Raw genomic sequence first — 25,189 nt, 5'->3', positions numbered from 1 at the left:
AATCATGCCTTAATTCACCCTGAGCTGTGCTATTTAATTACCTTGATCCATGCTTTGTTTTGCTAAAGTGAATGTCACAGATCGAGTATTACTTGCTGAAAATAATGTCAGAGGCTTGAATGACTCTGTAATGGGAGTTGAAATATGATCTCTCTTTTTCCCTCAACCATTTTCTCATTCCCCTTTTCTCAGGTTCCTTTTCAGTCTCTTTTGTTTCTTTTAAGTGTAAAATGTAAAATATTAATTTTGAGCAGAAGTAAAATTAAGCCCTCTGGAAACGATTCTGGGAAACGGAGCCATCGTTTGACTTAATTAAGAAGCGATTATGCTGAAGATCCTATATTAAGGCTTCACGTTGCTGGTACCAACAGAATTGCTCTTAGAGAAGTCAAGTCAGCCAGCAGCGGGGGAGTGAGGGAGAGGACAGGACGATAATTGGACAGATGAGAAAAAACAATGTTTGCTATAGTGATGGAAGAAAAAGAATGGAGGAAATTTTAATTGATTTGGAAATTTCTCAACTCCATCTTTCAGAAGGTTAAGATGAGGACATGGGTACTGTTGTATTGCTGTGTCCTCCAAACTCTTTGGACGTCCCCAGAATGGTCTATCTGCATCTCTCTCTCCTCCTCTCCAACCCAGGTGTTTGAATAGGCAGGGGAGAATGGGCTGTGTGTATAACAAAACTCCAGGGAGTGTGGTTAGCCCCCTGTGGTTCTAGGGATGGCAACAACTAATTAGCCCCACAAATTTATGGGCTCCGGGGATGTGAGCAGATGGGTATTTAAGTTAACAGCACATCCAATTTGTCCTCCATTAATTCCAGAGTGATACCTGAGTTTATTGGAGTTTTATATTGTTTCATCTGCTTCAAAGTCAGTTCTCTCACTTTCCCCAAATTGTTATTTTTTAGACAAGCCACTCTCTAGATCTCTCTCAAGTTTCTGGAATGGCGCACTGACTCAACTGCATTGATGGAGGACTCCTAATAATCTGGCTCCTGATATGTCTTCCACCTACTGGGCTCTTCCCAAGTTCTTCCCGTTTACACGATTTCACGTTTTATGCTCATTATTGTTTTCAACCTGGCCAATAATTCCAATGTGGCTGCGAGTTTGTGTTATCAAATGACCCTCCTCTAAACATGATCAGAATTTTGATGGGTATCTCTTTTTGTGCTCTGCTTTGGTGAAGAGTCGTTTTATGGAATGAAGTCTTAACATCTGGATCCCAGATTTTTTTAAAAAAAATATTTTTTAGTTGTTGATAGATCTTTATTTTTTTTTATTTATATGTGGTGCTGGGAATTGAACCCAGTGCTTCACACACAACAGGCAAGGGTGCTACCACTGAGCCCCAGCCCCAGCCTCTGGATCCCAGAGTTTTAAGGAAATTTATTGATCACCCACACCAGTAATTTGCAAGTGGTGTGACACTCGCAGCAGCTACCACCAACTCTATTCTTACTCCTTTCCTCCCAAATAGAGTGGATGGTCACAGACAAGTTCTCACACTGGAGAAAGTAAGCATGGGAGAAAGTTCAAGGTCCCCAGACAGATGTCAACACATGAGAGTCAGGTCTTCTTTCCTCTCAGGGCTCATGAGACCAGAGATGTGTGATTGTCTCAGGGAGGGCCATACCAAGGTGGGGCCCTATTCCTACCTCCACCTCTTCTCCTGGGGGCAGTCAGAGAAACCTCCCTTCTCTCTTTGTTTTTAAAAGAATTCTACTTTGGAATACCTACCACCATTCTAATCTAACTTTCTTAGATTAAGTACTTAATACTATGGCCTAGCAGCTAAACAGAAGGTGGACTCCAACAGCCTTTGGTTACTGATGAGGAGAAACCCAGCAACAGATAGAGCCATGTTCAACCTGGGCAGTCCCTCAGTCACCTAGGAAGATTCAAAGCAATCCTGATGCTTAGGACCCTTGCAGAGATTCTGAGGAGTTTTTGAATGAGTAGGGCAGGAACATCTCCTCCGAGGATTGAAAAACAGAATTTCCATATTGAGGGGGGTGAGGTGACTGGCTTCAGGAGGCAGAGCACTTAATTGGAGTCACCTGTGGAGTGAGACATCATGCAAATGTGGCCTCTGGATTTTCAGTGTCACGTGTCACTACTGCTAGTACAGGGTAACTTCTGAAGCAGTGGGGTAGAGTTAGCCTCGTTAACAAGACACAAAATAACAAATTAGGTCAATCCCCTGGTTCATGAAGCACTAAAATATGGCTTGTCAGAGCCTGCGGGGATCCTCTTTGGGGGAGGATAATTTCTTCCCTGAACTTTACCTTCAAAGGATAAGATGGAGAAATACTGTACCATTCTTTGTTAATAATCTGTTTTAAGATATGAGAATCTAAACCTTTCTTGAACCCATTTTTGCTTTTAGTCTTTGTCTTATTGTCACAATAATAACTTGCATGTGTTTATCCTTTAGAGCATCAGAAGTACTGTTTCCTACACTTTGGCCTCCTACTTTTCTCAGGCTTAAAGAAGCCCTTTGAAGATTCTATTCTTCCCAGCTGCCAAGGAGGTTATAGAAGCAGCATGAGATCACAGAAGAAAGAAAACAAAAAGACATCCTCAGAACTGGAGCCTCCTGCTTCCCTCCTCTTCCAGGATGGCTACTCCCATCATTCCCAGGCTCAATAGAACCCGAGGAAGAACGGGGCCACCCACGTTTGACAGGTTGCCGACCTCTCCCAACAGAGTGCCAGAGAGGTCATTGCACAGTGGGGCAGGGGCAAAGTTTCTGCTTCAGAAAGACTCTTCCATTTCTCAGTTTAACAGAACAATAGTTAAGTCCTGCAATTCCCAACTATGCTAGAACTGCATATCTGACTTATTAGGTAGGATGTCTGTGGTGTGATAGGAAAAAAACCGAAATGTCATTTTTTTAGACTTCTAAGGTTTCTTTACTGAAATCAGCATTTTTATTTTAACTACCATATCCTTGTCTTGGAGGAAAACAATGCTACCAACAAAGAATAATGATCTAGTTAGTAACATCTTAGTAAATTTCCAAATTAGAAAAGATAAATAAATGTGTGTGTGTGTGTGTGTGTGTGTGTGTGTGTGTGTATATATAATCAGTTATATTTTTCCTTTCTGAACTGTATGTCTGCAAATATCTCTGTGTTAAGAAATATCTTAGCATTCTAGAATGTTACATCATACATATACTACTGTGGCTAATGTTTTCTTGAACTTTTGAGAAAAGGCAATAAGAGATAGTACTAACAGTTTGGGCTCATATGGCCTGATTTTCAGTCTCACTTTTGCCACTCACCACCTGGATGGCCTCAGTGAAATTACTCAGCCTCTCTGTCTCTCATCAATATTCTCATCTGTTAAATGAGCATGATAGCATTCACTGACCTTCCATGGTTGTTGTGATGATCAAATGAGAAGATTCATGCAAAGTTTTTTAGACTAGTGACTATATGCACTCCATGAGGCTAAGCTATTATTGTTTCATTTTAAATTTTAATTATGTTTTATATAGCATGCAGAAAGAATGAAACTGTTTGTATTCTAGAGATAATAAAACTAATTTTAAGACATTTTTCAAGTTTTTGCATCTGTTGGTGTCAAAGACAGGGAACTAAGATCTAAGTTAGCAGAAAGCTATCCTTAACAAGGACCTTTGAAAAAAGGAAGAAGGAGTGTGAATCATGGCAGATGGGACTCAAACTAGCCTGTCCCATTTTAGTCAGAGCAATTCCAGAATAATGCTTTATTTATGATTTATTAGGAAACTTTCTAAGACTGCTTTTGAATAAAGTTTTTCAAAGTTTTTAAATTTAAATTCAAAAAAACAACCTTTAGACTGTCCTGACTCCCTTATATGAAGATTGCATTCCGAATCTTATCAATAGGGTACAATTTCCCTCTAGTGTAACTACCAAGAATTGATGTATGAGTACTCTTCCTGCCAGGAAAGATCTATCTGCATGGCAACACAGAGTAGCCCAACAACAAGGAGCTCCTACAATAATTGTGGTCACATCATTGGTGCCACCTGATGATATATGGCTATGGAGGACTCAGTCAATGAGGGTGATTTTGATTTGTTGATTATTAGCCTAGAGAGAAGCTATAGGAAGAGACCAGGATCAGGATCTGGGAAGCAAATAGAAAAGGATACCATTGCTGAGAGTATATTTTCTGCAAGTGTACTGATGTTTATCTAATGCTTATGATATCTCTGCAAGGCACCTTCTTCTTAAACCACCAGATTGTTGAGCTAGTTTGTCTTTACTCATAAAAAAATTCATACAAGTTATCTGCTTAAGGACTGTGTGTTTTTACTATTTTTGGCTTGGACACCAGAACTTGAAAGAAGATGGGTGACAATGAAGATGAGCAGAAAACAGGTTTAGGAGTAGGTATACCCCTCTTTGGTGATAGTACATGGGAACCAGATGTCTAGCTGCAGGTTAATAGCCTTGAGTGCTAATCTACGTTTGTTAGCCAGAAGAACAGGATGAGCAAGCAAAGCAGCTGGCTTTATAAGTAAGGACCACTTACACACAATGGCCTAGAGTGGGACAACTGAAAAATATCTGAGCATACATGTGGAGCCTTTGCACACACCCATGAGAAGTGACTATGACCTGTGCAGAAGACAGGCTCAGGACCTACATCCATTGGTACTCTGGGATGAATGTCCCAGCCCTGCCATGTGGAACTTGATAGACTTTTTTGGGGGAGGGAAATGAGCACAGCTTTTTTGGCACTAACTGGGAGACAGAGTGGACAGCTTGTACATCCATGCTGGCATCCATTGACTTGGACAAAGAAGCAGATGTTTCATTCAGTAGTCGAGAAGGAGACAGGAGACTCTTTGGACATGAAAGAAGCCAACTATGATAGGCAATCTGGGTTCTTTCCCAATCTCCAAGATGACAATCTTACTCCCGAGCCAACATCATTGTGAAAAAGGCAATAGCAAAGTCCAACTCTGCTCCAAGTTAGCCAACAAATTGGACAGGGGCTAAGAGTCAATCAATAAGGGTTAGTGGCTACCATGTGCACTATCTTATTAAAGCCTCTCTCTTACACTGCAAAGGCTTTACAGTCTGCATTTTACTCATGGGAATGTGGTTTCCCAGAAGAGGTACAGTAACTCTGAAAGTCCCACAAGCTAGGAGGCGAAGAGTCATGGAGAGCTCACATTGCTGCCACTCTGAGCCCATTCTTATTCCACCCCTGGAGAAGTGTAGAAATAGTGCAGCCACTGCTGCTACAGTTGCACTATAAGTACACATTTGCAAGGAACTTCATATATGCCAGATATTCTGCATTATGTTATTTAATGCTGACCACAACCAAGTGAAGGGTATAAAGAGATTATTTCCATTTGGGCAGTGGAATAAATGAAGTTTAGAGAGGAGAACTGGAAATATAGTCTTTCTGCATCCAAGACATGAATGCTTAACATCTTATCTTCAGTAGGGCTGTATGTCTCCCTTCTGATTCTCTTACTCAGTTGTTGCCCATAGTGTTCAAAATTGGAACAGGGATGCTGGCTTAAATATTTAAGCGAATATACATGTAAAAATGATGTATGAGCAAGTATCTATGTCTCCCTATTCACATATAATTTCTATAACATGTCAATAGCTAACTATGCATACTAGGCTCTATTCATGAAAATATATTATTTGTGATGTTTACAACCATACAAAGCAGGGAAAAATTGGATTCAAACTTATACAGAGAGAAACTGGAGCTCAGGAAAAAAATTGTCAAAACCACAAAATTAATAAAGACTGGAACAAGAATTCAAACTTAAGGCCATTTAGTTTTAAAAGTTCACACTTTATTTACTTTTTTTTTTATTCTGGATTGTCCTTGTGTAAAATGATCCTAAACTGACTTCAAAGGAGCATTATAAGACCTCTCCAGCACAAAAGCTTGAGGAATACATTACAAAAGAAGTCTACAAGTGTTTAATATTGGATTTTTTTTTTGGTCAAAGTATGCAAATACCAGAAAAGCTAGTTTAGACTTAGAAGAAAGCTTTATTTTCATTACCGCATTATGCAGAGGAAGAGTCTCTATGAGAAAGAATTTTTTGTTCGGGGGGCTTGAATTTCCTCTGAGCAGCTCTTTCAAGAAGAGTTATTAGAATTTATTTTCAATTATACACCAGAATAAGCCGTCTGCAGTATAGTTAACTTTCAATTTCAGCCAATTTTCGACGCATTCAATCATAGATGGCTCAGTGATTAAGAATCTATGTTGCAAAACAATTCCCACTTTGCAACAATGCAATCAAACAGATCTACAACTCATAACACAGTATCCAATGCTTTTTCAGCTCACTGGTGAGGTGAAATAGAATTTACCAACCATCTCTGTTTACCCAGTGTGCTCCAAGCTCATTTGCAAACAGATCCGCAAGTCGTAACAGCTCGCAAGGGGTTTGGATTCAACATAGCCTTGAAGAGATAGACTTGGGCTGCTTTGGATATTCATGACTTTGGGCTGTCTCATTTATTCCCTCTGCCATACTATGTATTGGCTGAACATAACATGCCATAAGAACCAGAATTCCTCCCTTTGCAATTCCGAAACCACTCACCATGGTAGGAGTTCTGATTCATTAACAAGACCAAAACAGGTTTTATGTCCAGCTGTTTGCTCTTCTAAGTAGCATGGTTATGTGTGTGTGCATGTATATGTGTGTGTGTGTGTGTGTGTGTGTGTGTGTGTGTGTGTGCAAGGGAGAGCAAGACAGAAAGAGAGTGAGACATAGAAAGAGAAACAGAGAGAGGAAGCCCTAGTTGAAACACTGAAAAGGATATCTAGTAAACTTAAACTCCTTTAAAACTTTGGAAAATAGAACAATCTTAATAAAACCTCTAAGTTTCAGAAATTGAATCACTCCATTGAAATTGCTTTGGTAGAGCTTCACTTTTAGTTTAATATATCAGACATGAAGTTCCATTTGGGGTCAGGGGGATGGGAGGGATGGATAAAAACAGAAAAAGAACAACTTTTCAAAGAAGATTGACTATCTGCTGACTGAAATGAAATATCCAATGTTCAAAAGATGGAATGGGAAAATACTCTGAATTTTAGACTAGTCCTTTGTAAATCATCATCTAATAACATGAATGGGTAAATCAGAGACCCAATATTAAGAAATAATTCATGCAGACTCAGTTGATCTCTCTTCCTTTGGCACACAGGTTATGGCAAAATGGATTACAATGCCAAACCTTCAAATCTCTGAATGGCATTCATATACAGTGGAAAAAAACATCAGAACTCATACATACATGGTCTGAATGAAACTGTTCAAGCATGATGGAGAGGAAAAGAGGAGCTGTGGCTGCTCTGGAAACACAGAATAAGAGAACAAATTAGACATATAAAGGGGACTTTGCTTATTCAGATCTAATAAAAAGTTCTCAGGAGGTTTTGCAAGAACTTGAAGAATGTCTAAATTAAATTGCATAAGAACCTGCTCAGTGAGTGCTTTGTCCTGTACCAATCTGTGACAAAAATCATGATGAAATACAAAAGGAAACTCAAAGAAGAGGTTCAAAAAAAAACAGACTGAGATGAAGAAGTGAACTACGGATCCAAGGAGCAAAGGGGAATTCTTTCAGGCCAGGAACAAGGACTCCATGGGATCCATGGCACAGTGGAGGATTCAGCTACTGGCATAAAGAAAAGACTTCAGATATCCCTAGTAAGTGCCCAGGAAAAGAGGCAACATGACTGAAGAAATTAGGGAGAAGACGGTGAATATGGAGAAAACTCAACATAAGAAAAAGCATCCCTAAAGCAAACAGCCAAATAAATACATTAAAAATATTCAATTATAGAATATAGGAAAATATAACTGAAATTAAGAAATAAAGTCACCTGCAGAGCAAAAGAGCACTCCCATTTTTGGAATTTCAGAATGATTGATGCTGAAACATAACTTTGCTTAAATAATGTAGCATTGAAGAAAAAGTAAGAATACCCTGGCATCTGTGGAACCCAAAACAAACAAACAAACCAATAAAGGCTAAGAACGCTTCTCAAGGTGATATCCCATGGCAGGTGATGCTAGAGCAGTGTCTAAGAGAATTTGAGAAAATAAAAGGTGACCCCAAAATATTATGGCATTTTCAAACATGCAAGCCAATCAAAATAGAGGAGAGGGAGGCTAAAGCCTTTCTTGGTTGTAAAACCATAACGCATTAAAATTTAAAATTAGGACCAAAAACAATTATGGAATTTATAGCAACAATAGTGAATGACAATGGCAAAATAATGACATAATTAACAGAACGTGGGAGAAGTATTACGGCTCTCATTACCACATCCTTTCTGTTATGAGTTGGTTGCTACACTCAATATTGAAAACATGTAGCTGAAAAGACATTCTAATCTCTTAATGGCTTTAATCTCTTTTATTAATATTAAGGGAAACTTTTGGAAAACAATCTACATTATGATTTAAAAATCTATCATGGCTTTGATAATTTTTAGCAATAATAGGGACAAGGAATGGAATCTAAAGTTGAGAAATAAAGTTGATTGAAAATTCTGTCAGTTTGGGTGCTCTCTGTGAATTGAATATTTCACTCTCTCTGGAAACACACACACACACACACACACACACACACACATACACACACACACTGCATTTATTGAATTCCTAGCAAGTGAAGAACTTTTTTTATATTGCCCATAAACTTTCCACAACATCTCTACCTTACATATAATTGTCATTTCATAGGTAAAATATGAAAGTCTTGGGAGGTTAAGTAAATCATTAGTAGGGGACAGAGCCCAACTGAATCTTTAATTTCATGCCTTAGCCTAATAACTATTTTGCATTTCTTCCATTATTTGATTTCACTCTGATCAACCAAACTGATTTTACTGAAGAATGAAACAAGCTGACTATTGTGATACAAAGAAGACAATAAAAATTTAGGAAAGTTTTTGTTCAAGCAAACACAGTTTTATCTGTGAAATTTTGAGCAAAAATAAATATTTTCACCTTATAAGTTGTTTATCTCAAGAATTTTGTCACAGCAACTGAAAGTTAAGGAAGTATATGAGATTATAGATGCAATAATTAGCTTTATTTGATCATTACACTATGTAAACTTGCATCAAAACATCACATTGCACTCCACAAATACATAGTTTTATTATTTGTCAAGTAAAAATGAATTACAATTTTAAAAAGAAAACATTGTTTTATGTTTTATGTATTTTAACCAAAACTGGTTTTCTTACTCTGAAAGATAATATCAAAACATACCATTACAAATTACATTTCCATAAGAAAAATAAATCTTAAATCCCTAAAAACCTTAGCTAAAATTTCATGAAATATGCTAGAGATAAAGAGAGTAAAATATTTAATAAAAGTCTTAAGTTGTAATATGAATAACTAATTAACCTCAAGTGCATACCATGGCTATCATCATCTGACCCAGGAGGGGGACGGCAAAAAAGAAACCTGTTTCTATAGTCCCCTTTTGGATCTTGATTGGATTATGCATCAAGAATTCTTGATTTTTGACTTGTTCTTTGTCAATATATCATGTGTCTGATACTGGGTTGGGGAGACTATGCATAGAGGATGAATGCCAAGAAATAATTTGTGGCACTCACCACCAGTATCCTTACACTCTTATCACACAGAGATTCTTATTCAATTCAAGTAGAACATAGTAAAGGGGAACGCCTGGACTGTGAAAAGTTAAGCAAACTTGAAAATTTCAAAGTTTTCCTTAGATTCAATCTAAAAGGGCTTACCCAAATCTTTGAAGCTAGGTTCAGTCACAAGAGATCAAGTTGTGGCACAGCAGAGGGAAAATATATTTGAGAAGCATCTACTCCTGAGAATATCAGATCTTTGAATATTAAGTGTAATATATTTCTTCTGATCCTACACAGAAATTGCTAACTTTGGATCACAATATTCATTCTCACTGTCATCACCAATTTTTAGTGGATCTTGTGGCCCATCTTCCTTTCCAGTTACAGGTAGCCATGTGATTAATTTCTAGCCAGCAGGAAGTTATATAGGAGCTTCCAATAATTTTCCTAAAACTCAGTTGGGTCATTCCATTTCTCCTTCTCTCTTTACTTTGGATTGTTTGAAAGGAGACTTAGGTGATGGCTGGAGGTCCAGTTAAGATCTTGAGATCTAGTGTAATACAATGGATGGTGCAGAGGGATGCTGGTCCTCAATAACTACACCACACCTGCCCTGCACTCCCTATCTGTAGAAATTTTGCATATGGCCGAGTGCAGTGTAATCCCAGTAACTTGGGAGGCCAAAGCAAGAGGATTACAGTTTCAAGACGAGAATAAGCAATTTAGCAATGTCCTAAACAAATTAGTGGGATCCTGTCTCAAAACAAAAAGTAAACAAATAAAAAGAGCTGAGAATGTAGCTCAGTGGAAAAGAAATTTAGGGTTCAATCCCCAGTACCACAGATATTTTGCATATGAACAATGGTCTTCTATATCATGTAAGCCATTATTTCTGGGTTTCTAGTGCACTAAACTTAGTCCTAACTGACACATTCCTTTCAGTAATGATGTTTATTTTTGCACACAAATTTGGGGTATAACAGAAAACAAATGAGGTTTTGTTTGTTTGTTTGTTTTTGTTTTTCTGTTTAGATGAACCAACCAAATATAAATACTCCTCTTTGAAACTGGTGCATGTATCTATGCATCCTCCAGGATCATTCCTGTAAGTGAGCTGCTTTCTTCCTGGGGCTTCCATCAGTAGGAGTAATTTTGAGTAAATAAGTGTGAGCAAGAGGCAACAGAGCGTCTGATTCTCCCTAGCCAGCCAATTAATCAATGTATAGATATCCATGTCTATACTTTCCTGCCATATAAACTGCCTATTGACAGAACCAAATGCTTAGAGAGGAGCTGTCTGTCACATAAGGATATAAAACATTTCCAAATATAAGACCTAAGTATAAGTTAGAGGCTGGGAAGCCATACACACTTGGACTGATGGTGGTGGGCAGCAATACAGCTCTCTGGATTTAGATGGAAGTCCAGTTCCATTCCATCACAACCAAAAATTACTAGACTAAAAAAGATTTGAATGAATTGATTTAGGAATTCTGTGCTGGTTCTACAGATTAAAAAACAAAATCTGTAATGTATTTGCAACTACACAGCTTTACTCTTCATTGAGTCTGTTATTAAGTCCCTGGGAAGACCTCTGTCATTTTCATTTAAAGGGATGATAGAAAAATTCCTCCAAGCCTCAGTCAGAAGCTTCACAAGGGCTTTGTCTGAGACCTTCTCTATTCCCACACCACATGCCTAAAACAGAACTAACAATGGACTGCTTGTTGCTGATCTCATCAATGTGGTCCCTGCAACTGCACCCCACATCACAGAACATGCATCAGATGCTTCCCCGAAATGTTCTCTCAACTATCCATCTTATTTGACTGTTGGCTTTGCCTTTTTCAGTATGTGGCTCATCATTCCAGCTGGTCACTTGCCTCTTTTATAAGAGGGTAGCAATTTCTCAAAGTCCCCTTTTGGATTTTCAAAAAAATTAGCCAATATTTGTAATTTTATATCTCTGAAGAGAAAAGCCCTTCCCCTACTTTCAATTCAGGTATCTCTTGGCCAGAATGGATCACTGATACTCTTGACAGGTAATGAGAATTTGATGAAGCCAAGCACTTCCTTAGAGAGCAATATAATTTGTATGGAAAATGAGGATGAGAGAGATGTGGGTACCATGTATACTGTTTTTTTATTTTTTTGTTTTGAGATAGGGTCTTGTGAAGTTGTAGAAGCTGACTTTGAACTTGCAATCTTCCTATCTCAGACTACCTAGTACCTGGAATTACAGATGTGTGCTGCCATGCCTAGCTCTACCTTAAAATCTTTTAAAATATCTACATGTGGGCTGGGGATGTGGCTCAAGCAGTAGCGCGCTCGCCTGGCATGCGTGCGGCCCGGGTTCAATCCTCAGCACCACATACTAACAAAGATGTTGTGTCCGCCACGAACTAAAAAATAAATATTAAAATTCTCTCTCTCTCTCTCTCTCTCTCTCCTCTCTCACTCTCTCTTTAAAAAAAATAATAAAATATCTACATGTAGATTGAGGATGTAGCTTAGTGGTAAAGTGCTTACCTAGCATGCATGAGGCCTTGTGTTCAATCTCTAGCACCAAAAAATTAAAAATAAATAAATAAATAAACAATTTGATTAATTAATAGAATGTTTATGTGCTTGAGCATGGTATTTGGGGAATGTTTAAAATATTTGTGATAATAATTATATATATAATTAACATATATATATATATATATATATATATATATAAAATAAACATTTATCTCATACCAAATACCATGCCAGACCTACTGCCACATTAGGATAGTCTTTGTATACTAAGAACAAATTATTTTTCATCTTTGAATTGAAAAACAAAAAAATAAAAATAAAACCAGATTTAAAGATGTTAATTGACTTGTTCAAACCCATGTAACTCATTTGTGGCTGAACACCATCCTTTCTTACTTTTGTCCTGGTATTGCTGGTCCTGGAACTGAGGCTTACTGAGTAGGAGGGTTATGTGAAAAGCTGTGAATAAATTTGATGCTCTTGTGTGATTTTCTGCTGATTTCAGACTATGTTGAGTATGTGAGTTTGTATGGTTTGTATCTCCCTTCATTTTTTTTTCTATAAGTTCTTCCAGAAGGTGGGTTTTAACTGATCCTTCAAACTTTCTAATTACTCTTGAAATGGAATCAAAATTTCACAGCTCGGAATAACCAACATTTGCTTTGAAAACATGGCCATTGTCTTAGTATTTCAATGTTTTAGTCAGCTTTTTCTCTGCTGTGATCAAAAGACCTGACAAGAACAATTAGAGGAGAAAGAGTTTATTTGGGGGCTCACAGTTTCAGAGGTCTTATGTCCATAGATGGCAGATTTCAATTCTCCAGGCCTCAGGCAAGGTGGAAGAATGGGGTGGAGGAAGCAGAACAAAATGTCACTCAACAAGAACAAAATATATACCCATAGATATGCCCCCTGGGACCTAATCCTCTAGCCACGCCCTACCTACCCACAATTGCTACCCAATTCATCCTTGTCAAAGGATTAATGCACAGATCAGGTTAAGATTTTCATAATCTAATATTTTCACCACTAAGTTTTTTTTACATTGTTTCACACGTAAGCTTTAGGGGGATACCTAAGATATAAACCATAATAGAGACTTCAGAGGACTTGGGGCATGAACTGCCTATAATGGGAATGAGATTTGTACTCTCCCTCATTGAGGTTCTATATCCTTTGCTCAAGCACTGTTATGGTTTCAATATGAGGTGTCCCCGGAAGTTCCAGTACTAATGCAGGAATTTTCAGAGGTTAAATGATTAGTGTACGAGAGCTGTAACCTACTAGGTCCATTTCAGTTTGGATGAGCTAACTGGGTGGTAACTGTAGGCTGGTGGGGTGTGAGTGGAGGTGAGTCACTGGGTGTGCCCTGGAAGGGTTCATCGTCCATGTGGCCCCTTTGCCCCACCTCTACTTCCTTGCTGCCAGGAGGGGAGCAGTTTTTCACTGCTTTTGCACACCCCTCCCACAAGATGTTCTGCCTCACTTTAGGTTCAGAATAATGGAGTCAGCCGTCGTCATTTGAGACCTCTGAAATTGGGAAGCCCCTCCAAGTTTTTCTTATTGAACATTTAGGTCACGATGATGCAAATTTAACTCAACTAACCACTAAATGATGAGGACCCATATTGGTTTCTCAGAGGGAAATCTGTACTGTGAAAAGGACTCCTGGTGCTACCTGGAAAGATGAGGCTTAATTTTGGCTTTGACAAGTGCACCCTTTTCTCCAACAGGCAGAGAAGTGGAACAGACTAGCAAAGTGTAACTTTGCCTGGCCATCAACAGTCAGGGGATAAAAATTCTGGTTCTTGTTTTGTGCCTTCATTACATTTTCCTCTATTTTGTCTCAGTTACACTTAGTATTAAATTTTACTTTCTTTAGATGTTACCCTTTCCTCAGAGGTAATTTAGACCTTCCCTGACTCCCTAGCCAAGCAGAGTGTATTATATTCCCACTGCTGTTCACATCCTCCTCCTAAACCATCCACCCCCCAAAACAAAATGCAGCCTGCTTATATCAATTTCCCACCAAGAAGAAACACCTGGGAGAGGCAGGGCGCTTGTGGTACAAGATAATTAGAGATTATTATAATCGAAATTTCATTGCCACATCAAACTGTGTCTTTTAGCATTAATTAATCTCCCATCCCAGCCCCTGAGCCTCTCACTTGCCTGCTACAGTGACCAGCTTGTCAAGCACACCAACCCCTGCATCTCATTATCTTATCACGGGGTGAGACATAACATAAGCACAGAGATTCCTCAGAGATTTATACCGAAGCATCTGAAATTCACAAGGTGGTTTCCCTGGCTAGGGAGTAGGTGAAGGAAGCAATTTTGGGGACAAGAGCTGGGCAATTTTCTCATTCACTCATTTGTTCCTTTCTACCTTCCTTCTTCATTCATTCATTTTTGCTTCCTGGGAAATCTAAGACACACAGTGTTAGATGACAGTGGCTTCCTTGAAAGCAGGGCCATGTAAGAAGTCTAGTCACAGGTGGCAGATGGAGAGTAGGTATAGGCTGTCTAAGCCCTCACATACTTGCTGATTCACAGACTACCCGGATCAGTGTTAAGTCTCCTAATTTCTGCCTGTCTCTTCTCTGTGCCCATTATCTCTTAGTTTGCAATTGTTGTCACTTTGCACATGGAAAGTAGCAAGACAGGTATTTTAAAAAGCTGTTCATTTCCTATTGAGGAATCCTTTACTTCCAACTTCCACCATTGGATGAATAGCTCACTTTCCTTTGGGTGTGATTCAACAACCACTAATACGTATTTCACATATTTCCTTACTCATTTTGGTGACACAACAAAAGTCTTTACTCAAACAGCTGAGCATTAGCATTTATAATAATAATAGTTTGTATGCATTTGTAGCATTACTAATTAGCATTACAGCAGCAATGACTAATTACTACAATGACATTTGAAGAAGGATGAGTGCTTGGTACAATTAGACATTTTCCCCACAATTATTTAGTGGATGTGTTCTTTCTCCATGTGTACTTACACTTTTAAAACTTTTTCTCTTATGAGCCTTTGATGTAATGATTCCAACATTTATAAACCTTCTTGATTTCTTGAAACTAAAGTTCATTTCATATAAAAAGAAGGACATGTATTCATTAAAAGACTTACACAAAAACATGCATAGCATAAAACCTGCGAACTATAAAAATGCCCCTCAAAAAGAATAGTTGATAAATAATGTGTAGCATACTCACACAATGGAATACATGTGGCATTGAGAATAGCAACCATAGACACAGACCACAATGCAAACCGATCTCACAAACACCACATTGGAAAGAAGCAACTAGCCCCAGAGGAGAAGACTCTATGACTCCATCACATAAGTTGAACAGCAGAAGCACTTGTGAAAGGTGTCAAGAGTCAAGTTGAAGGTCAGAGGCCAGAAGAGGACACTCTGACCGTAGAATGGAGGGCCAGTCTGGTGTGCTGTGAAAACTGTTTCTTAATCAGAATGCTGGTTGTTTGTGTCAATCTATTGAGCTAACATTCTTGGCATCAGTTTGTGTATATGTTATTTTCAAAGATAACATTTCAAACATAATTAGCAAAAAGTATTTTAAGTCTTTTTTCCTTTCTACTTCCCCCTTTTCTCCCCACCCCCTTTTTCTTTCTCTAGGAGGTCTCCATAGGACTAATTTCAATTAGTCCCAAGAAGTGACTGAATTTTCTTCTGTACATTTGGTCAATTATGAATCTTGAAGACACTAGTTCTGCCCTCTGCCTTTCATGACTACCCTGCACAGGGGACTCATTGGGGCGCCTTTCCAGGGAAAGTCTCTATTAGAGAGCTCAGCCATATCCGAAGCTTGGCCTCTGATGAAATCATGTGTTTTGAAGGAACACATCAATCTCCATAGAGCATGATCATTTAACACACTTAAAGCAGAAAATGGGTATTTCCTTAAATGAGGTGGTTTAGGGCACATGGTTGATTTCCATATAAAAGACAAAATAAACTTGATAGGTCATGTAGAACATCAGATATGGTAACTGTTTCCAGTTCATTGCCAGGTAAATATAATACGGTGCAGATTATTATTTACATACCACTAAGCATTTCAGGTTATGGTGATCTCTTAGTACTTTAAATCATCAATGATTCTTTTTTGAAGGAGCAAAACATACTGATATTGATCAGGAGTAAAACCCAGAGCACTATATGCTGTTTGGAGTGGGAAATCTGGCTGTTTCATTCACCATCTCCACCTCCTGGACTCCTGGCACACAGTAGGCATGCAAAGCATATTTAGTAAAAGAATTTCACAAACAGAGGAATGAACATAAGATAAGTGGCCATGGATCCCTCTGTGATTCATTTGGGTTGGCACTTCTAACTTTAATAAACCACCATTCACAAAGCAAAATAGACTCGTGCTAACAAATAATTCATCTGTTAAATCTCCATCCTATGCTCAGTAAAACGCTAAGTGCTAAAAGCAACACAAAACTATGCATAGGCATGATTCCTACCCTCAAAAAAAGGTGCTAATATAATTTCAAATAACACAGAAATCTCAAATATAGTGCAGGATGGCTACGGAAGAGCCTGGGAGAGGAAGGGGCCTCCTATGATGAAACATCTTGTGATGCCCATGGTTTAGAAGGCAATAGATATCTTCTTTACTTATATTCATAGTACCTCATTTAATACTCAGAATTGCTGTGTGGGGTGCATGGTACTAAGCCCATTTGATAGATGAGAATGTTGAGGTAATGTACCTGACAGTACAGTGCTAACCAGTGATATTCTAAGTACAGAGTCATTATGCATTATGTCATCCATGCTGTCATGGAAAGATGCATTTGGAAAACTGTAGGTTTTTCCTATTAAAAATTATGTAGCTTCATTAGGTAGGATATACCAGGCACAGTGGCATACACCTGTAATCCCAGCAGTTTAGGAGGCTGAGACAGGAGGATCTCAGGTTCAAAGCCAGCCTCAATAACTTGGTGAGGCGCTAAGCAACTCAGCAAGACTTTGTCTCTAAATAAAAAGGGCTTGGGGATGTGGCTCTGTGATCAAGTTCTCTTGGATTCAATCCCTGGTACCAAAAGAGAAGAAGAAAAGGGTAGGGCAAAAATGGCTAGGCCACACAGATTGCACCTCGCTGTGGTGGCTGCCAGAGTATCACTCCCATGAACTGAGAAAATGGATTTGAGTTCTACCATCATGTGCCTCTTTAGTCACAAAGGTGAGGACCTGGCCTCTGTGAAGAGCACAGAGCCCCAAGGAATGACTGGGGATGAAACCATCCCACACAGTCCCATCAGCTCCTTTCATAGAAAGCATTGAGAGTATTTTGCTACCTTTGTCAAAGCAACTGCTTTATCTGAGAAGAACTGCTGTGAGGGGGGAAGGGTCTCAGGATTGGAACTGCTGGGGTTGACCTCACATTCTATGCTTGGATGAACAGCAGAGGTGAGGCAGAGAAAATGGATGTTAAAAACAGGCAGATATCATTAGCTCCTTCTTACTCCATACAGCCACCTTCAGAGCTTGGGTCGGGGGGCAGGTGCTTTCTGCCAAGAGAGGAACAGTAGGTACTGGCCCACAGGGGGACATGCTGCCATCAAGAACTGCCAGCTCACACCACTCCACTGAGAGACTGCAAGTGCATGCTATTCCCATCCCCACTGCAACCTAACCCATTCCTGATGGTTTGTTTGTTTAGTTACTGCTGTCTTGCTCCAAGCATGCTGCTATCCAAATGAATTTTTATTTAAATATGCAAGCAGCGGAAGATGAGGTTTTAAAATGGAAATACATTGGACTCTCAAGTATGATTTCATATAAAATGGATTTTTGTGTACAGCATGTTGTCTGAACTGGACGTTAGCCAAGGACATTTCATTATGGAACTACCGGAAGAATCTGATTTTACTAATGCTCAGTATTTGTATATGGTTTTCCTGGTTGCAAAGCCTTCTCACAGAGATTTCCACTGGATTGTCAAAAGAATCCGAGGATTTATAATTGACATCCACCCTAACAATGAAGGTGAGGAGGCTCAAAGAGAGAAAATGTTTTTTTTCCAAGTTCACCCAGCCATTATATTCTATAGCAAACTTTATAGTTACAACTACCAATTAATGGGATCCCTCCACTGCAAGGTGGGCTCTTCTTGAAGGAATTTACAAAGTATATTTCCAGTGTAGAGTAGCCTTCATAGAAGACCACTCCACGGGTACCATTTACAATCTGAGCAGGTGAGTTTCTGTGATTATTATTTCTTCAGAGCAAACTTCTTTTATTTCCTCTTTTTTATTCTGGAGAACTCTACATTGAAGGTCAACGTACCAACAAGAGCACTTGGACAGCAGTTACCTTATTTTTACTGTTAAACACACACACACACACACACACACACACACACACACACACACACACACATACACATACACAGAAAATCCTCACAATTTTATTAAGCATTAATGAATACTCCTCAGGAAATCAGTGTGATTCTTAACTTATACTCAATCACCAGACACATGAGTTGCTCAGATATGGGTGTCTTTGTATGGAAGGGGTGTACGAGAACACTTTCTTACCATCTCTTCCTGTTTGAAATTGAGCAAAGTCAGAAAATAAGGATCCAGAGGCAGAACTAAAGCATATTAATGACTCATTTTTCCTACTTGACTTCAATGCTTCCTTAAAGTGTGGTTGCAGAACAGATATAATCAATTTATATTCTGTTTGTACAGCAAAATTTTGGTTACCAAATAACAGTTAATTTAATAATCTGGTCAATTTAGAGGTAATAAATGGAATATTAATATAAATGAATTAACTTTTCAAGCAAGAAATAAATTATTTGTTCATTCTCTCCCCAAATGTTGTTGAATACTTGGGGATGTTAAGCATACAAATGAATGGTGGTTCCTGAGCCGTGAGGCCCATGACAGAGCATGGACATGCTTTGGGAGGCCAAGTTTCAGTTTTTATGCTTGTTTACCTGTGATTATGCAAACTATGAGATAAATAAAACATGTGCTTACTGATTTTATTTCTATGTGTCTTTTCCCAGTCCTCACCAGACTGTGGGTACTGATGAAGTTACATTATTTTTAATAGGTAAAAATTGCTGATTCTTTACCACCATTACATAATTATGGTAACTTAATTTCCGGCCACATTTTCCCCTGGAATTGGCTTGGATATCTATGTTCCTTTCCTCCCTGGCCTTCTGTTAGTGTATGTGTCCGTACTTTTCTGGAGCACAGCATCAATGCTGAACACAGCTGTGAATGCCCTTCCCAGGACTCAACTTTCCTGCCTTATGTGCTTTTGCCATTCTTCCAAAAAGGTATGGGTAGAGCATCCTGTCCCTGACTCAATATTGCTCTTTGCTATTTAGGCTCCTAAATATAGCCACATGCCTCACAGAATTTCATGTGGAAATAGTCTTTTCTGCTCCTGTCTGCTCTCTTTTCTACAGGGTGATATTTGATCTGTGATCTACATTAAGGACAAACACCCTCTCCCTTGTATTTGCCATGACTGTCCCTTAGATGTACCCATACAAGACTTCACCCTGGTGCATCCTGTGAACATCTCTCCTCTTGCCTCTTATCTCCTGATCATCCCCTGATGTATCTATTACATAGGACAAAAAAAAAATTCAGTGATATTTTACAACTGTTCCTACATTATTGTCAATTTAATAATGTGGTCTTCCCAAATAGAATCCCAATGTTCTGAGGATAAATGCCTTGCTGTGCAAACAGGCCAAGCTCTGGCCAGTGGATACAGAGACCTAAGTTATTGCCTGGACCCCCACCTACGAGTTCTGTGGACATTAATAAAGCATTAAACATTTTTGAGCTTCTTTATCATACTAGGGAATAGACTCCAATAGCACTGAATTGTCTTCCTACTCTTAAGTGTTACATCAATTAGGGGTTCTGTATTCTCACATCATACAAGTATAGAGCACTGTGTTCTGGCAGTACCTGATTACTGTTAGTGACCAATTTCATGTTGGTTAACATAACTTCTAGTTATATTTCATTCATTTATTCATTTATTTAACAAATGGTTATTTAACATCTACTATACCCTTTTAGGAACAGAGAATGTATTAGTGGACCAGCAGGCCAACCTAGCTATCACAGGAATTGGATCTTAGTCTGAGAGATTGATAATCAGCACCAAACAAACATGTGATTGGGAGTCAGACAGCCTTAAGTGTCTTAAGGGAGGACAGAGTAGAGGTGGTGATAGATGTGCTGCATTAGCAGGTGACATATGAGCATTGACTTGAATGAACTTGTGAGCAGGGACAAGAACATTTCTGGCAGAGGGAACAGAAAATGCTAAGGCCTGAGGAAGGACCATGCATACTGTATTTGAGGAACCATAAGTCGGCCCATGTAGCTGGGGCTGAGTGAGCAAGGGAGGTAGATACCAAGCCTTGGAATAGCCGGGTCACTATTGTGAGTCAGGTGGGATATTGGAATTCTTTTTGACATGAAAAGAAAAATAAATACTGGGAGATTATAAAGGGGAAGACACTGATGTATGTATTGAAAGGATCACCCTGCCCTGTGAGTAGTGAATAGGAAGGTAAATTAGGGAAACAGGAGATTTAAAATAAAAAAAAATAATAATGACTTTGAAAGATTTGTGTAGTGGATATGAAGAGACCTGTGGTGCGGTGGAAGAGGTTAAAAAATCAGAGAAAATGTACGTAAAGAAAATTTTGCTTGGACTAGTCCTGATGGGACCAAACTTTAGTTTAACTCATTAAGAAAAGTCTCCTGTGGCCTTTGTTTTCTGTGACATTCTGTGCTTTGGTCTGTGATACTGAGATGGACAAAAGTGCTTATAATTCTTTCCTTATGATTCTCCTCGTCACTCGCCTACCATATATAACTTTATGGGACACATCTCTATAAGATCCAATGATAGTTTCATTTGGGTTTTGTTCCTCTCCCTCCAAATTTTTCTTTTATAACCCTCTCCACTGGCCCAACGTGTTTTTCTTCTTCTCTCTTTACTGTGTATGTTGTATCTATTGCCAACTGCCTCTCCATTTAGTCTCATAAACTGTGGCTTCAGAAGCAGAATCCTGTGTGGAAGTATGACTTGCATAACCATTTTTCATTTCCTCCTTTCCGCTCTTTCTCCCTGACTGTCAGCTATTGGAAGGATTGAGCACCCATCTGTGATCTCAGTCTTCCATTTCTTGTCCCAGGCTTCCATGTTACTATAGATATGTCATGCTCCAGGCTCTCCTGGCTGTGGTGGGTATTTCATGCAAAACCTGAGTGGGAACATTACAAGATTGGTAAGTCTTGGCTGCTTCCCTGAGATAGTCTGAATCTGGAATATCCCCCCAAATTCCATTTGTTGAACCCTTGCTCCCCAGCTTGCTGCAATCGCAAAATGATAGAACCTTCGGGAGGTGGGGCCTAATGGAAAGTCATCGGATCACTGGGGAAATTGCAAGACCCTGGCTTCTTCCTCTCTTTCTCTTTTGCTTTCCAGCCACAAGAGGTCCAGTTTTGTTCTGTCACATACTCCCACCATGATATGCCACCGCAGGCCAAAAGCAACAGATCTAACCAATCATGGACAGAAACCTCTAAAATCTTGAGCCAAAATAAACCTTTAATCTCTATAAGTTGATTCATGTGAGTATTTATTATAGTAATGAAAAGCTGACCGACACAGGCCTCACATTATTTTACAGTCCAAGAAGATAAACTGCCTAAACAATCATGTTGAGTTTCCATTTAATCACCTTCATTTTCCTTATGAGAATGTCTTCTACCACTGCCTAATATACCTTTATATGTCATGACAGGCATATGCCCCATGCATTCTGTTTTGAGCTCATTCAATGTGGAATGCTATTTTATCTCAGAAATCTCAGCTGTGCTCTCCAAGGACAAACTCTTAATATCTTTGTCTTTTTTTTTTCTTTGCATACTTCTTTAGCCTAGCATTAATTCTTCCATTCTCGGTATATTTTTATTCAGAGTTTTGTCCTAATTCTGTGTCATATGCACTGAAAACATTGCAGGTAATTATTTCTTCAGCTCTTTTCCTAACACCCCTTTAGGAATAGCATCTCACATGGGTATCACAAATAATTGGTGATGACACATGTGGGTAATCATGACTTCTAGCTCATGAGGACTAGTTCCTTTGCATCAATGCATAGAACAAGTTCTAAGCCTCCTGCTTCCAGGACATATTCCAGAACTCCCCAAACTTACTAAAATGCAAGCTAACTATGAAATGCTCAAACTGGCATTCAATTTCAGTTTCTCTGTCTCATCTGAGCACGGGAGAGGTGAAGGTAAAGCTCACATCCTAATGTTACTAGGAATGAAAACTTCTGCCCACTTCTCTTCCTTGAACTAAAAAGGCAACTCCCACCACAATGAATCAGAGTCATACAGGAGCCCTGAGCAATACCACACTAATTTAATTTAGAAGGCATGTCACCAGAGGGCACAGAAAAAAGGTATATTGGCACATTTGCTGACTACTGGCTGCTTTTGCAACATCTGTATACATCTTGGATTGCACTTGGCCATAGTCCAGAGAAAATTTGGTTTTTTCGCTGCTAGGCTTTGTTTTGGTACCAGTGCATTGGGAGTTTACAGAAATATTCTTCCTGAGAAATATTTAAAGTCGAACATTATTGTTCTGAAATGGTTGCAGGCGCAGACCTGCCTAGAGGAAGGGGCTGCACTAAGTAACCTCTGGGGGCCTTTTTGAGTCTTGGATCTGCTGAATTTCTGCTGTAACCAGAGTTATACCTAACTGCTTTTTCTATAAAAATCACTCCCAAAGGTCTCCCTTGCTGGAAGAGATATGAACAGCATGCAAATGAGCAGCCTCAAACCTTTCTGGGATTACTATTGGGCACCAACTCTCCTTGTCTCTGCTCTGTTCTCATCCCCAAGGCTGTGTACTGGACCATGTTGGTGCAGCTCTGGATCTTTCTTCAGGCTCTAGCCCATCTAGGTCAGCTCCCTCACTGTCCAGCTCACAATCAGATGACCCACTAGATGGCTCTGTGTACCCCTTCTCCTGCATATCTGCCTTCTGGTCCAGGCTCACCCCCATTATCTATAAAAGGCATCTGGTAATCTTTGCAGTGATCTGTTTCATTGCTTCAGTCTCACAACAACAAAAACCCCAGGGGAAAGAACTTAGTTTCAACAAATGTTTGTGCCGTGGATGATGAAAATGGGTGAAGGACATCTTTGCTCTGTGCACAGGAGCCCCTGTATCTCCACTTTGGTTCATCGATCAGTCTAGGAACGATGCAGCACTCAAACCCATTAAAGCAACTAAAATTGCCTTTAAATGAAACCTGGCACCTGTGCTGTTCAACATTCAAACATCAGCCTCAAGCACACACCCACTTCATCCTGAGCACAAGCCCTCACGTGCGACACTGTCTGCTCATACTTTTACTTGAAAGATAGTGGCTCTGTTGCCAGGTTTGTGGTAGATGCTCAATAAATATTTATCGTCTTCAGGTCTGTTCACAACAAAATCCCTAAATTACAATCTCAATAAAATAACCCTCATATCCTATTGATACAAAACAACAACAGAAAAAGGTAGGATGGGTAAGGGGCAAGATCTCAGTAAAACCGAGACAAAGATAATCTTTTTCAATGTGAACTTGATATAAAATTTGGCTTCCTTGTATACACATATGCATGCACACAACACCCAATTTCTTTCCAGAAAACATATTTGATTTCCCTGTGACATGACAGATTTGTAATCAGAGTTTTGCAGCCATATAAATCTAGATTCTTATAGCCCCCTACCCTTCCCAGCCACTGAACAATTTCCAAATACAACCGTGGCCTCAGATACACATGAACCCATGCACATGCAATGAGAGCAGAGAACTGAGGCAACCCCAATGGCGGTCACACACATGAAACACTCGAGCCCTTGCACCACAGCAGAATGCAGCCCACGACTCTAGCTTTGCCCATTACACTGACAAAATGCAGTGCTCGCCTCCGGATCAACGAGATAGAGCTGGTATCTGCTGAATGAGCAGTCTGCATTCCAGACCTAGCATCAGGGGTGTAAGAACTCAGATCCTGGAACTTATTTCAAGGTCAATTTGCTTCAGAATCAAAAACCATTTGCCATAAAGTAGAGATATGCTAGAGAAAGGAGGAGGGTCTCAAAGGAGAAGGCACATTCATTAAAATAGCTGTAGAAAAACCAAAGCAAACAACACAAGTGCATGCGCGTACAAACACACACACACACACACACACACACACACACACTCACACACACTCACACACCTATGTGTTTTTAAACCCCTGTGTTGATCCCAGTTTTCTTGTCACATTTTATCTGTCCCTATGGCTTTTCTGAGCCAATGAAGTCAGCCACTCTAGAGGAGAGGAGTGGGGAAGAGAAGTTTCCAGATCTTGTCATCTTGGGTTAAAAACACACAAGCCCTCTCCCCTGGTACAGCAACAGCCTCTGGTTTCGTTCATCTCATTTTGAGCCATCAGGCCATAACTAAAAAATTACTAGTTTCTTGCAGACATTTTCTCGAGCCAGTGACAGATCTTGAGCCCATGGGTAAAGCTCAAGGTGCTGGGGAAAATTGGTAGCAGTGATTTTCACATCCTTGTCAAATTGCCTCTCTCTGTTTTATGGCAACCTGGGTCTCTCTCCCTGGCCTTCTGTCTGTGTCTTTTCCCATTCCTCGGTTTTAAGAAATGTTTCTTGATCCTCTGCATTTCAATTCACCAGTGTTGTTCTGCATTATAATTGGAGATCTACATGGGGCAGTTTGTCCAGATGTGCCTTGGGCCAGGTTGCAGGGGACCCATGCAGTAAACAAGGGAGAGGAGAGGTGAGTGACGTGAGGGCAGGCACCGGCTGCTGTGCCCTGTTCTTCCCCTGCACTGCCATGTGTGCAATTTATCCTTCATCTCCGTTCCCTGTGCAGAACCTGTAACCCTTATTTGTAGATGATTTGCTACGCCCTGAC

The 25,189-nt window shown here is 39.5% G+C and overlaps 1 protein-coding gene across 6 annotated transcripts in view; it reads right to left on the bottom strand.

Moving 5' to 3' along the window:
• Ntm (neurotrimin) overlaps positions 1-25,189 on the bottom strand; it is a 943,571-nt gene that overhangs the window by 675,749 nt on the left and 242,633 nt on the right. The window lies entirely within an intron of this gene.

This window comes from Ictidomys tridecemlineatus, chromosome 4 (assembly GCF_052094955.1).
Source record: "Ictidomys tridecemlineatus isolate mIctTri1 chromosome 4, mIctTri1.hap1, whole genome shotgun sequence".
NCBI classification, from domain to species: Eukaryota; Metazoa; Chordata; class Mammalia; order Rodentia; family Sciuridae; genus Ictidomys; species Ictidomys tridecemlineatus.
This window is presented reverse-complemented; position numbering and strand designations above follow the sequence as displayed.